General features: G+C 40.6%; 1 protein-coding gene and 1 pseudogene across 1 annotated transcript in view; one reads left to right on the forward strand and one right to left on the reverse strand.

Annotated features, from left to right (window-relative positions):
• Positions 1–13,577, reverse strand: part of LOC124172994 (dentin matrix acidic phosphoprotein 1-like) — an 89,386-nt gene that overhangs the window by 10,941 nt on the left and 64,868 nt on the right. The window lies entirely within an intron of this gene.
• On the forward strand, positions 5,999–6,107 carry LOC124173002 (annotated as a pseudogene).

Here is a 13,577-nt window from a genome sequence, read left to right on the forward strand (position 1 = left end):
CGTGAAGACTTCATCAACAGCATTCGCCGGGAAAGTAACAGATCCTTCTTCAATTTTTATAATATTCGGTAAAAGGTAAACCGTTCGAAAATCTCGCAGTTTCACGCTAGCAGATCATTATTTCTCCGCGCCGTCTATTGAGCTGTCCCGGTGAGCCAAACTCACCCTAACCAGCCAGTTGACAATATAATTAATTTTTAGCGCCATTGTATGTGTTGTGTGTGTAGTGTGTTGTTTGTGATAGCAGAAAATTAAGTCTAAAATAGTTTTTTCAGTAAGACTAAACAATACATTCATTTTTAATTAATAAATCATTTTTTAACATATGTAAGAATTTTTTTTAAGTTGATTTTTTCATTTTATTAATATATTTTTTTTCATTTTGCATTATATATCTTTTTTTTCATAAAATGTTTTTTATTGTTATATCATTTTTTTCATTTAATGCAAGTAGCAAAATTTTTTCCATTTTTTTTAAATTAGTAAATTAACAAATTAATTAAACCCTTAAATACATGGCAAATTATACTAATCCTACAAGAAAGATAGACATAGGAAAGACTCATAGACGAGTTATTTGATAAGACAGTTAACATGTGGTTGGAATTGATGGATCGTAATTCCAAATGTCTGTTAACAAGGTGTTTTTGATTGCCCCGAGCCTGGACTTAAAATTATTGACTAAGGCCGTTTTCCAATTCGCAATTATTTACCCTTCGTTCACACTTTTCGATCGTCAGCTTACGGATGTGACGACAGCAAGGGTGGATCCAATCGGCGAGGGCGCAAGGGAACGAAGGGTAAGTGAGCAAGGGAGTGCGGATGCTCCCTCACTACTTTTCCCTCGTAGGAAGTGGACGTCAAAATGGCGGCAATGGAAAACTCGGAAATCTTGAACTGGAGTTGTAAGTAATTTTTTGTTTATTATGTGAAGAGAGAGGGTCCAATTGGTGCCAGAAAAGTCAAAATACGAAGCAATCTAAATTACAAACGTAAACAAACCGAGTAGTAGGGTGAAATTAATTATTAAATCAACTACAAGATGTCCTAACCCGACCCTGCGCTTCACATTTCGTTACTGCCAATAGTTCGCATTATTTCCGTTCACACTATATGGCGCCAGTACAGCATTTGTAAGGGAGCAGGGTGCAAGGGAGAAAGGGGACGAGGGAATGAGTGCATACTACGTGGATTGGAAAACGGCCTAATTTGGAAATAAATTGCTTTGCAGTAGGTAGTTTATGAGCGGATAAAACGTCCGACATTCGGGTAAGGCGGGAAAGGTTGAGGAGGAAGCGGATTGATTTATTCTGGAAACACTCCAGTTTATCTCTGATTGCAGTTTCACGCTACCAGAAATATAAGTATATAAAGGAAATTGGGTTCGATTGGGTTTTGAAAAGAGAAGAAAGTGTTTCGTAGAGAGAAAGGTTACCTACATCGCACCAATAAAAAAAAACGAATTAACACAAAAATTAGTTATACAATAAAAATACTTGGTCCTATTCCACACCTTATTTTGAATAGTACGACCCGGGTTTCTGCATATCATGCTATCATCAGGTACGTACTATTTCTTCAATTAACGATGAAAAAAAAATGATATAGATGCAGCATTTAATAATACTCGATGAAATAAATTCCCCCTCCACGATCAATTTATATGGTCATTAATATCGGTTAATGTTGCAATTGGATTCACTAAAAAGATTGGATTCTCCGACAGAGAAAAATAAGAGAAGAACTGGTAGGGAGGAATGAACTTAAATGCATTTTCCGCAGTAAGCTGCGGACTGGCAAGTAGCTATGATTGAGAACTATGCATAGCGTACTCTGTTGGAGTGGCAATTGTGGGAAGAGAAACTGGGACAGGAAGTGAATCAACAGTTCACAAGAAGACAAAGTCAAGGAAATCGCGTCGCACAATAGAAACATGTCTACACGAGAAACTAACATCAACCACCAGATTCACGGAATAAACGGTACGCTTAATCTTTGGCCTTCAAGACTAGTTTAAAATAGAGTGCGGAATAGAAGGAAGTATATTTAATTTGTAATGAAGCTGTTCCGCAAAGTACCACCGCAGACCGTGTCTTAAGGCCGTTTTACACGGGGCACGGAATAGGGTAGTTTCCTTCATCAAAGAAAACGAAAAGCATTGATTGCGATTCGTTACCGAACATTAGTGTATTCATAATACACAAATTATTTGGTTTTTGAAATACCAGTTTAGACGAATGGCAAGGGTCAAATTTTATCCTCATTTGAAAAAGGCCAGATTGGCGCCCATGCAATTCCACTCCGCATGACGTCACAGGGACCTAGTTTCTTTCGTTCGTTCGTTCCCTCATTGACTGGGCTTTTTGCCCTTGCATTTTGCTTGCTGCATCTGTGCGTCTTCAGACCACATCTTCAGCATTTTGGAACGTGCCCTTGGCACTTAATTAGCATTGGAGAATTATTCATTAATTAATTAGCTTTGGAGAATAAATCTCGACATAGGGGACATGACTTTTCAAGCGTGCAAGGGACCAGTATTTACCTTTCCAGTGTAAGTGAAGGAGAAAAGGAAAGAAAGTCTTCTAGTGAGCGTGTGCATTGCACTCTTAAAATTAGGAAGAATTAAAATTTAGGGACCTAGTTTCTACACGAGAGGATAGGAGTTATACATCGTCTGAGGTTACCAATGCATGCATGAGGCACAGAGCTCAGGGAAACATGTCTTAATAATCACCTATTAAAACTGGCTAAGTTCGGAAAGTTTTCTTCGTTTGATAAGGTATTAATAAACCTTTTTTAAGCCAAGCGCTACCATCCAACAAGGTACTCAGCTATCCGCTAGCATCCTGCGACGTATCAGCGCTAAGCCTCGCCTCAAGGTCACCTCACCGGGCGGGAGGGGGAACCAGAAATACGACGTACGGAGATATTTCCCGGCATTCATACTTAAGCGTCGCGTTTTCGCGCGCTTGAAAATTTTCGCTATTCATTTAATCGCGAAAAATAGATGTTGTCATTTAAAAATCTAAAAGCGTGAAATACGTACTCCAGGAGTAATAATCTTTCGATTAAAGCAATAAAAAAATAATAGGAAACCACCCTATTGCGCAGGTTAGAGCTGCATTAATTTCTAAAACGGCGTGAAATTGCGCGAATGCATGGACGAAATTAGAACATGGGCCCTCTCGCATCCACGCATTCTCGCATGTGTTCTAGCAATTCACCGCTTTACACGACGCAATTTCGATTGCGTCTTCGCACGTACGTCAGATTTCGCAATTCCGTGTACCATGTAAAACGGCCTCTATACAAAAATAAGTCACTCAATATAAGTTTTTAATGCTGATAACTATGATGAGGAAGGTATAACACACTCTTTTGGGACAATTAATTCCAAGTTGAACGCATGAATAGAAATTCAATTCCATTTCCAATTTCAATTTCAGACCGCTGCAAAAGGTGCGATCTTGGCAATTGGTGGCTCAAATTGCACCAATGGAGACAAAATTAGTAAATGATGTTTCATCGACAATGAGAGGCAGAGGGGCATAATATTTAAGGTCAGAGCTAACATGTACATTAAAATACCCGTAAGATAAGGAACGAAATTAGTTAGGGGATCGGGCTGGTGTGGTGGCTAGAGTGTTGGCTTCCCACCCGGCGGGCTCGGGTTCAAATCCCGGCAGTGGCAGAGAATTTTCAGAGATTGCCCGATCCCTGCTTTAGTGTTGTGTGGAGGACATTCCAAGCGCAACACTCCGTCCGTCGGATGGGACGTTAAGCTGTGGTCCCCTTGGCACCTTTCGTTGAGAGCAGGCTAACGCCGACGCCGGGTTTCTCTCCACCCTTCCTTCCATACCCTTCCCTCATGGCGCAAATGACCTCAGCTGTCGGTCGCCTCCTCCAAATACCATACCATACCACGAAAATAGTTATATGAGTCATATCTTTGACATTAATAAGAGCTGTAGCTTTTTTTGCCTGATAAAAAATCTGCAAGAGCTGAAGAAATTTAAAAGTATTACGTAGAAGTTTTTATCATATGTAATAGTGTTTTCACGGCAGCTTTTTTAAGACTTCTTACACCGCACAGGTATAGAGAGACGTGCGATTTAGGAGCGACCGCCATTTTATATGAAAAAAATCATTTCCACTGCCTTAAACACGTGATCATGCTGCGCAGTTAACATCACTAAGTGAAACAAATTAGACTTCAATAATATAATATGTAGCTAAAACTATGAAAATACTACCTTTTTGTTTTCCAAATTCTTGTAAAAAGACGAAAGAAATAGAAAAAGTGATACGTCTTCTCTTAATACCTACACACATCACTTGTCACTAGACTGTTAGCCACAATAGGGTGGTTTCCTATTATTTTTTTATTGCCTGAATCGAAAGATTATCACTCCAGAATTACGAATTTCACGCTCTTAGATTTTTAAATTGCGATATCTATTTTTTTGCGATGAAATGAAAAGTGAAAAATTTCCAGCGCGCGAAAATGCGACGTTTAACACATTAAATTCCCGCAATAATTTTTCGTTTTTCCCACGAACCATAAAGGACTTTAATAAACGCTAGTCCCAACTTCGTTTGAGCACTTAATTTTTTTTTTTAGCTGTAAACGGCTGGTGTCCTAACACCCCCTGCCACAAGCCTTTTAGGCGGCTTGCGGGGTATTATGTAGATGTAGATGTAATTTACCCCGCTGGCGAACGCCGGAAACAAGCTGCTGATTTTCAACCGCATCTGACCAGCGTTTTACGTGACCGCACCCTAACGTTATAACGCGACGAAAGTTATGCCAAAGTCAAGACCTCGAAGGTTTACATATATTTTTCTTCTGACTGCCGCCTACCCTAACTGGAGACTTCCCGGCTTAATTTACATACCCTGGTCTGCGTTACCCTTGAACCCTATATAATTCCCCGCACCAAAGTCTTTTAAACCCTGAAAAGCATCCCTTTTGGTCCTCGCCAGTAAATCCTACCGGCGGTTGGCTTAATTCCGGGGTGGATTAGTGCAGACCTTCGCTGCGATTCGAGACCAAGGTGCGAAGACAACCACGGCGTCCGGAATACAAATTGCCGGAAATGACGTCTCAGCCAGGCGGAAGTGGTACCCTGAGTAAGGGTTTATAGGTGTAACGAGGTCAGGTATAAAAGGTGCGACACGACAGGGGTATCAAAACCCTTTAAAAGACCCTGGCAGCGAGAACGCATGACTTGACTCCGGCAACAAAAGTAAAAAATTTGAACGAAGCATATTTACAATGGGAATTGTTTTGGCTTCACGATGGATTTGAAAACTATAAAATACAGTCTTCTGTTTCCCCATGCATACGACTTAACCAATTTTGTATGAAGATTTTCACAATGTTGTTGGTTGCTTTCGGGAAATACTTCACAGGCAACATTATCTGCTCGAAGTTTCACTCCTCCTACTACGATCCTTATCAATAGAATTGGAGGAAACCGTTCTCGTCTCCATCTTATATACGTTTCGTTAACCCATTGCTGACCCGATTTGAATTTTCACGGAAGGCGATAGCCGTTGGTCATGTAGCGCTGATGTAGTTAAAGGGACAACAGGTGTCACTTTAATTACATCAGCGCTAGTTCCGCCAAGAACTATTTCTTGCTTAGTCAAAAACTCGCGTGTCCCATTAACTGCCTCTTTTGCTTGGAGTGGTTTTGCTTTCGTCCTGGAGGCTCAAAAATCCCTGTAGGCCAGTCCTGGTCCAAATAAATCCTTATCCACTGTAGTGGTGCTAAAAATTGTAAACAAACCGCCAAGTTGTTGTTTTAAATAAATAAATTAACGATCGTTGTGAGGAGGCAACAATGGTTAAGAGGGACGCGGGGGAAAAACTAAGGCAGTCGTGTCTAGAGAGAGCTAAGAGATAGGCGCGTTCTAAAAAGTTCAGCAGAAAGAAGTGGAAGACGCAAAAAAAAAGAAGGCGCCTACGAGAGAGAAAGATCGCGGAGGAAGAGATAGGGCAGAACTCAAGTCAGTTCGTATAAATCTTTCGACTTTTACCAAAGATTCCCGTGGCAGGAATTCAGTTGTCTGTAGACAATTTTTGACTGTGCCCGTAGGAACAGAAAGGAAAATTACGCAATTAATTTGTATGATATCAGATTGTAAATTGAGCCCGATTTGTCTTCTTTACGATATTTTGAATATAATATTATATATAATATAATTTTATCCCACTCATATTCAATACATTACATCGAGAAAAGAAAAAACCCTGCAATAATTTTATAATATATAGGTACCCCTTTGTGGAAAGGTTTTGGGGCTACCATCATACACTATTTAAAGCATGACTGGTGCTAGTTTTCATAAAAAATACATTTATTTCATTAAATTGAGTGATTTGTTTTCCTGACAATTGCAATCGATTGTGACTTTACAGTAATTTACTCATGGATAACTTTTCTTAACACACACACTTTCATGACACACTTTCTCTCATAACGCATAAGAATTACATACAATATACCTTTATTTGAAAACGTTTATAATACCTTTCTTAGCAGAAACTCTTGTAATGTTTTGACAACGTGGATTGGAGGACAATGCTTGGAATCCTAAAGGAAATTGGGGTTCTTTATAATGACAGAAGAATCATCCACAGTTTATACAAAAACCAAGTTGCGGTGATAAAATCAGGGCTCAGCTGTGAAGAAGCAAGAACTAGGAAAGGAGTGCGACAAGGCTGTACATTGTCACCCGTAATTTTCGACGTTTACACTGAGAAAGCCATTAATGAAATCAAAGAAACGGCATTGGGAGTGAATATCCATGGAGAAAAAATTAGCATGCTAAGATTTGCCGATGGCATAGCCGTTATAGCAGAAACAGAGACGGATTTGAAAAATATTCTGGTTAAAATGGGTAGGGTAATGGGTAGATATCAACTGAAAATAAGCACGAAGAAAACCAAGATCTTAGTATGCAGCAGAAGAGAAGAAGTCAAGACCAGCATTAAAATAGGGAAGCAAAAACTGATAGAGGTGGATGAATTCTGTTATTTGGGAAGCAAGATAACTAGTGACGGGATAAGCAAGAAAGAAATTATCAGCAGAATAGCCCAGGCGAAGAGAGCACTCCACCAAAAGGGAGACCTGCTTACAGTGGGAAACTTAAATAAGGAAGTAAAGAAACAATTTATAAGAACCTACATTTGGAGTATGCTCCTATACGGAAGTGAGGCATGGACAATGACCTCAGCGGAGAAAGCAAGGATAGAGGCCTTTGAAATGTGGTACAACACAAGAATGATGAAAATCAAATGGATCGACCGAGTTAGTAACGAGGAAGAGTAGGAGAGTAGGAGAGAAGAGAAGCCTCGTGAAAACCTTAATAAGAAGACGGAACAACCTTGTAGGCCACATCTTAAGACATGATGGCCAGATGAAGACAATCGCCGAAGGACAAGTGGAAGGCAAGAACGGAAAAGGAAGACCCCGAACAAAATATGTGGAACAAGTAAAGAGAGATGTGAAAGAGAAGAAATACGTAGGTGTGAAAAGATTAGCTGATAGGAGAGCTGAGTGGAGAGCTGCGTCAAACCAATCCTAGGATTGTTGACCAGTGATGATGAATATAATATAATCATATAATTTGTAAAAAGTGATTTTGGTGTATGTTATTTCTTAATTAGGTGTATTTCTGTACCCCAGGGTAACACGAAATAAGAAGTGGAAGGTGAGTAATGTTACAATACTGACCCTTCTGCCGCCCTTCTTAGGAATATCCCTAGCTCCTTAGGAATCCCTTTTTCGAGCGGCACGCGATCCGTATAAGGGTTCGTGTGTGTATATCAGCTAAGGAGGGGAAAAACAGGGTACAATGAGAACCCTACCATTCTCATTTACCCTTACACGAAAGATTCTGGAAGGAAAGCAATCTATCCTGATTTTCATTCGAGATGAAAGCACTTTTCAATACCTTTTGTAACGAATCGCATGATTGTATCGAGGCTTGCTCGCCCCATTTGTTATCGGTCGAAGGAGATTAGGGTTCTTATTCGATGGGTCGATAGGTCGAATGCATCAATATATCTTTCGATGGTTAAAATGTAATCTGATACCTTTGTCCGACTCCTTTTTCGTCATTATTTAAGAAGCTCGAACGGTTAATGCAGATATACATTTAGAACCTTAGCGAATTACCACGGCCTGTTTGCGCTCCTATTGTAGACTTTTCTCCGTGAAGGCCGTTTTAAGGCCGGGACACAATGAACGCTAACGTGAGACACGAGCCGTTTACGGGAATCGGTAAAAATATGGCGGAAGGGAAAGCTTATGGAAGGGACACAACCAATGTTTACGGAGAGTACGTAAACGCGAGAGATAGGCAACTTTCATCTCTTCCCGCGTCCCATACACAGAAAGCCAATCAGAAGAGCCCGAAAATGGGAGCCATCTGTTTACAGCGATACAGCATTGTTGTCGCCCATTGCTGAATATAGCAGTTGTTGTTGTGCAACGTGAGTCGAAGAGAAGTCAGTTAAGGTAAGCCATTGCCATATTTAATTTACGTGCATACTATCCTCGTCAATTTCGAACATTCTTCAAAACTCTTCCTGCACACAAACGAAAAGACTGAATACCAAAAGTACAAAACCACTGCGCGGGCGTTAGTCAATTTTCTTTCCGGCCACGGGAACGTCAATTGTGACCGCACCGTGGCGTTCCCCGCCTCACGTTCTCCCGGATCCCGTATACCGTCGTCTCACGTTAGCGTTGATTGTGTCCCAGCCTTTACACGGTACACGGAATTGCGCAATCTGACGTACGTGCGAAGGCGCAATCAAAATTGCGTCGGGTAAAGCGGTGAATTGCTAGAACGCATGCGAGAATGCATGGATGCGAGACGGCAAAATAAGCCCCTGTTCTAATTTCGTTCATGCATTCGCGCAATTCCACCCAATTTTAGAAATTAATGCAGCTATAACCTGCGCAATCCCGTGCCCCGTGTAAAACGGCCTTAATAATCAAATATGTTGGCTTCACACAACTATGACTGAACACAAAGATGGATATACGCCGACCGTTGAAAACTTATAGAACTGAGGAGATATTTTAACCTCTCATGTCCCATGCACAGTGGTTATAATACATTTACATTAATTTGGTCGTTTTCATGTAAAAACATATCTATTTGGTATTTAAAGTTGTTTTTTTATAAATTTTTACTTTGGTTTTGGGACAGGAGGGGTGTCACCCTCAGGTGACGTTGGGCAATTAGCTTTCTATTTTTGAATAAACTGAAATATGAAATGGGTTTTCAAGATTCATATTGATTTTCACTATCCATATTTCAAAACAACAGTTAACAATTACAGTCAAAACAATTACAGTCTAAGCTAAGCAAGCAAAACTATTAGCAGGTAAGAAATCTACAGGTTGTCCCTTCTATCTTGACCACCCGAAATAACTGTTTGTCCAGATGCAAATTAAAAAATGTGTCAAGCAAATGTTCATTAGCCGTCAGGGGGACATTAATCAGCATGATTGCCTTCCTTGTAGCTTTGTTATATACAAAGATATGAATAGCGGTATGTCTCTTTAAAATGGCACCCCAAAATTTATATTCGGCAATTCAACGGACGATGGTTGTCTGAATGACTGGTGCATTTTACTATGTTTTCATTTGTTTACCGTCAACGTCAGGCAACTGGAGTAGTTCCAATGCCCGCGTACCAGCACTAAGCGCTAGAGAGTCAGTCATTTTTCCTAACACCGTGTTTATGTTAATGGTCCACCGTGCTACATTTTTGAATAAGTCTTTAGGAGAGGAAATGAATTGCCGAATAAAAAATATAAGGTAACTGTTTAAAACCTTTAACTTTGGCGAGGATTTTGACTTCCTTGAGGTCGATGATGTGGCCAAGCGCTGCGTGTTCGGCTACCGCGGACTTTGTTGATTGCCCCAGTCGAATCGCTCTCACGTGCTCTTCTAGGCGTGTTTTGACCGACCTGCCTATTTCGCCGATGTAGTTCTTCCCGCAGGTCTGGCAAGGAATTTGGTAAACCCCTTCCACTTGCAGTGGAGTTCTATCCTTGACGGTGTTTAGGAGATGCTTTATCTGTGTGTGAGGCGAGAAGACTGTCCTTATATGGAATTTTCGTAGGATATTTCCTATTACGTCAGTCGTCCCCTTAATGTATGGCAGGAAAGCTTTCTTCTGGTCGCTGAGGTCGTTTATGGATGAGTTCGCGGCTTCTGCGGTGTTGTTTTTCATTTCGTTCTTTTTGATGATTTTATTAATTTAATTTAAGGAAAGGCATTTAATAAAAGGAAAGATAGTGTAAATGGATCGTAGAAGCTGAAAAACGAAGCCCACATCAATTCACAAAACCCTTAGAAACTCCCCCCCCCTTGATTGCTAACCCTAGACCCCGGCAAGGGGGAGAAAAAGGGACAGGATACGGCGATCAATACTTTTCCCATGCAACATAGAGCAGGGAAGTAGCTACCACGCGGGGATCGATATTTGAGACAGCCCCTTAAAACTATTTTCCTGAAGCTATGACAGGAGTCAAATAAGTAACGTATAATGAAAAATAAGTGTAATAATTAACATTTTTTTCAGAAACGTGTTGTTATTTATAGAATTCAAATACAAACTGTTATTCATTTTCGCTGCACAAAACTACAGCATACTCCCGATTATCCGACTGCGGTTTATCCGGGTTGCGGATTATCCGTGCATTATTTTTTAATCTCGCTCAATTTTTACCGCGATCTTGATAAAAAAATAAAATCGGACGCAAAATCATCGGAATGAATGCATGAATGCTAGAATAAACCGGGGTTATCATTTCCGTTAAAATCGTCTTCGTAAAATGGAAGCGATCGCGCGATAGCTGCATTCACGGGTGCACCGTGCCTCTGTTTTCCGAGCCTAGCAGTGCGCGACCGTGATCCGCTAAAAAGATCGCAAACTGGCGAAGAAATCTCTCAATGTGTCCGCGAAACACTCTAAAAGAAGAGGACAACTGCATAAATAATAATATATTGTATGTTTTAGGTAAATAATGAGAATTGCAAGGCATTTAACTGAAATTTTGGGTTATCCGTGTTTTCCGATTATTCGTGCCGTCTCTCCCTATCAATTAGGCCGGATAATCGGGGGTGCACCGTATTTTTCAACGTATTTTCCCTTGTAGTACCGCCGCACCACCTTCTACTGCCCTCGTTTGCTGAGACTAGCGACTATCGGTACTACTGTTGACAGCAGATGCTCCTTAGGCTTTGCACTTACGTATGTGAATATTTTCTTCACAGTGCTTTTTCTTCGCACAGAGAAATTCAATGACGTCTCGCTGCTTGTGACGTACATCACTTACAGACACCATTATAAAAAGGTCCCGAACCTAAGCTATCAGTCGAAAAAGTCAGAAACTTTGCACACGCCTCCGTGAAACTTTAGATATTGCATACGAGAAGTTTCAAATACGCAAAATTGTTGTCGGCTGAGAAAAAAATGTTGGTGCATTACTTCCTCGGCAATCTTCATATGTAAATGTTAGAAGATAAATTAACTTTTGCAGCAGAAAACTTAATTGTTTAGCCGCGTAAGAAATTGGAAAATTTTGACTTCAGGTTATGTCCGAAGAGAGAAGGTAGTCTTCATAACCGCCAAACTCCGAATCGTGGACAACAATGGAACGAAACCGGTTACCATGGAGACAAACGTACACAAGTGAGAGGGATGGCGATGCGAAAGAGAAAGGAATATAGGTTTTCCTTTTTCATTAAAAAAAGAAGATGATATGATAAAAAAACACTCCAATAGCATTATGTCGGCTGAATGAGAAACTTTTCTCATTTGTTTTTTAAAAAACAGGTGGAGAGTAAATATACATTTGAGCGCACATTTTTTATTCTTTTCCACTTTTTCGGACGAGAAAAAAAATCATTTTCATCCTTCTCGTACTCATTATTGTTACGGCGATTGTCTTTTATATTTATTTATTTTTTCGAATATTGGAGCTTGGATACGTGAGTGTGGTGTACGTAATAGGATGCAAGAATCCGGTTAGCAGGAAGACGTGGACATTATTATTATCGTGGAACGAGAAGGGGAAAAGGAGGAAATCTTCCCATAATGCCTTGGAATTATGTTCTGTCCCGGGAACACGTTGGGGAGGCAGAGAGATGCGACTTAAATTGCTTCCTTACTCTTCCCCCCCTCCCCAAATTGGTCCGTTGCTAACTGGTTCCGACCCGCGCATGCGCAGTGGACGGAGTACGCAAATATTAGGTGCATATCAGTTCTGAAGCCTGCGATATTTTTTCTAACTTTCTAATCACCCGAAAAATGTAAAAATGGTGTTGCATCAAGGACGAAAAAAACTAAACTAAAGTCAAAACCAGTAAAATTTCAACAGTTTCGTTTTTGGAAGCGGACTATAGAAACGAAACGAAATGGATTTAAACCCGGGGAGGTAAACTAAAGGTCGAAATGAAATCTGAGACAAAACTATTGCGGGTCGAAACTAAACTAGAACTCTGGGACGGAACGAAACGCAGATAATGTTTCGCACCGGAGGGACCACGTGCTTCACCTTCAAAAAGTTTAGTTTCGACCCACACACCGAGTACGAAGTATGGTTGAATGAAGTGGAGGTTCGTCCTACCGCCATTAGACGCATGGGGCACTCATATTGTTACCACTAATAGGAGAACGGTGAACGCAAATTAGCCATTCGATTTTTAAGCTCGATGTTTTAGACTCTCTTCGCTTATATCAAACGTAATGGGTCGAAACTATTCCCTCTTATCCCCCTCCACTCAACTTCTGGGATCGAAACTTTGCTATGAGCAGCAGTTTTTTTGTTTAATTTAGTTTCTTTCCCGGGAAAAACGTTTCGTCCGGGTCGAAACTAAACTCCTTGGACTAAACCTGGTCGAAACTAAACTCTCAACTTCTGGGATCAAAACTTTGCTATGAGCAGCAGTTTTTTTTGTTTAATTTAGTTTCGTTCCCGGGAGTAAAGTTTCGTCCCACATCGAAACTAAACTCCTCGGCAAATTTATTTTAGTGCGGGAACGAAACTGTACCTAGGCCTCGTATTTTCGTTTCGTTCCAAGCTCAATATTTTAGCCTCTCTACACGTATGTCTCACGTAATTGGACAACCTATTCTCTCTTTTGATAAAATTTTCACGGGAAAACAGCCGGGTGAGGATGGACATTGCTGTGAACGTTCTGGTCTTCCCATCTTCTTCATTCGCCAATTTATGTTTAGTTTCGTTCCCACACTAAAATGAATTCACCGAGGACGGATTTGGTGCTTTCCCGGCGAATGCTGTTGATGAAATCTTCACGGGAAATCAGCCGGGTGTCAAAATCAGCGTCCACCAAATACCCTGTGAATTCGGGTATACATTGGGGAAACCGGAAACAATCGAAACCAGAATATCAGAACACAAACGGTGCATTAGGCTTGGATACCTGACGTAGCCGACCACTGCATCAAAAACAATCGTACCATCAACTTCAATGAGACAAATATCCTCTGCAAGGCAAAGGGATATTGGGACCGCCTTAAA

This window comes from Ischnura elegans (assembly GCF_921293095.1).
Source record: "Ischnura elegans chromosome 13 unlocalized genomic scaffold, ioIscEleg1.1 SUPER_13_unloc_3, whole genome shotgun sequence".
Lineage (NCBI taxonomy): Eukaryota > Metazoa > Arthropoda > Insecta > Odonata > Coenagrionidae > Ischnura > Ischnura elegans.